Source organism: Nelusetta ayraudi, unplaced genomic scaffold (assembly GCF_046127955.1).
Source record: "Nelusetta ayraudi isolate G7.1 ecotype Tasmania unplaced genomic scaffold, CSIRO-AGI_Nayr_v1 ptg000125l, whole genome shotgun sequence".
NCBI lineage: Eukaryota > Metazoa > Chordata > Actinopteri > Tetraodontiformes > Monacanthidae > Nelusetta > Nelusetta ayraudi.
The window spans coordinates 306,939-309,880 of NW_027466175.1; positions in this window are offsets into that span (position 1 = coordinate 306,939).

The following is a 2,942-nucleotide window of genomic DNA, read 5'->3' on the forward strand; positions in this document are numbered from 1 at the left end:
GTGCTTCGGGGGACACGTCTTGCCCAAATGACTTTTTTTTCTTTACTTTATTCATTCATTCTTGGGCTTCTTGAAGCACATATATGGATTCTCAGAAGCTTCCCTCAACAAACAGGTGAGTGCAGTCATAGTCCATTTTCAATCGTTCACATACGAAAATAAATTGGTATATACGCCATGACGCGCATTGACCGCATACTGCCAAGATGTTGTGTGCTTCAAGCACTGCCCTCACATGTTCTTCCAGCTGTCCTTCGCCATCCATCTCCCAATCAGTTCCCATCCAATCTCTGTACAGATTTTCTGTAGTGCTTCTTTGTCCTTGTGCCTCGGTGAGGTTGTATAGCAGGTAATTTCTCCCCAACTCACAAAATCTCCTCTCAAATGGTCTGGCTGATTTTTTCTATTCCATTGCCTGTTCTGTTGGCAAGGCTGCTCGGCACAGCCCATATGGTCTCCTGTTGTAATACAAACATTAGACCATGTACAAGAGGTTTCAGAGGATGAGCAGGTATGTGTGGCATTGAGCGGAGTATACTGGTTGTCGCTGAGGAGCCTCCCTTCCCATTTCCATGCAATATCAAAATGAAGTGTAGAAATGAAAGAATAAAAAAGAGAAAAAATACTGCCATGAATGACTCACAGAGGAAAACTCACCTGTCCAGACTGATCAGCCATGAGCTCTTGCTTGGTTTGGGAACAGTCATGGAGGTTTCAACAGCAGATCATGAGAAGGTTCACTACATCAGGGGAAACATTTCCATAAAACAAGACAGACATCAGGTCTGATTTGAAAAATACAACTCACCAACTTTAAGTGCAAATAATATGAAGCTGTTTTCAATTATATTTTCCATCAAATGGGGATTTTGGCTTAATGCACATGGAATTTTTATTTTTATTTTATCTAAGTAGCACTAATAGTGCCAAACTCCAAAGGTGAAAGTGTCTCTTTGCAACATGATGGAATCAAAACTCATGATTAAATAAATTGATAATAAAATTAAATGAAGAAACCAGCTTGAGATGATTCGAGCCTTGTGACATATACTGCAGGAAACAGCAGGAGACACTAGGAGAAGGTACACTTGGGTCACAAATGATGGCACAGTCAACAGCAACACTCAGGGGGTCTGTGGTGATTTGAGAACAATTAATTGGTACAAAGGGGTCCAACGTCTGCCAAGTAAAAAACAGTTGTTTTTTTTTTTTTGATTTTTTAATGAGCCAATCAACTTGTTTGACAATCAACAACCATTTTCAAAGTAATCTCTCTTCAAATACTCATATTATACATCAGCAGTTCAACACTGAGCTGCTGCCTCATGATTGGGTGACGCATTGGCATCCCTCTCAAGTTGAACAGTTGCGAGTAATAAAGTGGCTGAGCGTGAAATTAATTATATTTTTGTATTTGGAAGGGCAAGAGGCTTACCTTAGTTTCTGTTCAATCCTTTTGGGTGCAAAAGCCTCTCACATGGACATTCATCATCCAAATACATTTTAGCCGTGCAAGGGGCCAAAGATTAATGAGGTAGCACACTTAGGAGGATTTAACCTCTGAAGACTTGACCTTCAAATGTGTGCTAACATATTTGCCAAGTTAAAAAAAAAAAGCTTTGTTTGAAAGTAGGCATTCAAATTTTTACACACAAAGAAATGTATTGAGTGATTTTTGGGTGTCTATACAGTGTATTACAAAACAAACAGAATTTGATGTAACAACACAATATTTCATGCGAGTCAGTGCAGTTCTGCTGAATATCACCATTGGTGTGATGCGGTCGTAAGCAGTAGTCGGCGGTCCAGTGACAGACCACTTGTGGTTTGTGGTTTTGGTCTGTACCACCAATGTATGGGTCCGCTTAGCAGACCAGGTTATGGCAATATCACCCTTACTCTACAGTATTACAATTCTTAGTCCAAATTCCTTCAAAATCCAGGAGGATGGAGGCGGATCTTTCTGGCCTCACCGTCTGCTTTTACATTAAAGAATGAATATTAAGCTATATTAAAACAGCTAGACAGTATCTATTCCTTTTCAGTTTTGCCCAGTCATAGATCCAATGAATCCTAATGGGTTCAGTTGAAACACATCTCCCCAACTGCCTTTCAGTCCTTTTTTTAAATGGGGATATTAAAAGCTTGTCTTTGATATGGTTTATCCACTTTTCTCTTCGGCTGTCCCAGTTGTACCTGGTATTTAATCTCTGAACCCACTTCACACAGATGCAGAACAATGACTCTTTGAAAAATCTAAGCATCTCATTTGTCAGTCATCATCACAGGCCATAGAGGCAGCACAATCCCCTGCCTGTGTCGCACCTCATCGGCGCCTGAGCAGGGAGTTTCAGCAGTATCAAGTCACTCAATATGTATCATCGTGCCGAAGCATTGTGTGCACGTATTGGGAACTACTTAAGCTAAATTCATGACTTCTGAATAATTCATCGCAGTAAAAATGGTCATAATTTGCCAGTGCACATTACCTTAAGGCTTGAGTGACTAGCAAATTCATATTTTCAGTCGTATTATTGGCCCTCACCACTGGCTAATTCATGGCTTGATAGACTGATAAGCACGATAAACTGCAAACCAATCTGGACCTCGATGACATGAAGCGATTGATATTTTATGAAACTGATATTTTAGGTAAAGGTATTTTGGGGGAATTTGGGAAGGAATATGTGGGGAAAAAATAGAACGTTAGATTATTGATATCCATCGAAGAATTCAGCTTTGTGCAGCAAACGTTAGTAAATGCAGTTCATTTGCTATTGGTTGTTCATCCATACAGTATTGATCAGTGGCGCTCATTCATTATGGATAGCATGGTCTCAGCACTGCAAACAAACATCAAACAGTCAAATTGTAGTTATTATTGTTCATATAAAATCAGTAAAACTTAGACAGCACCACCAGAGAGAAACTGATAAGTTCTG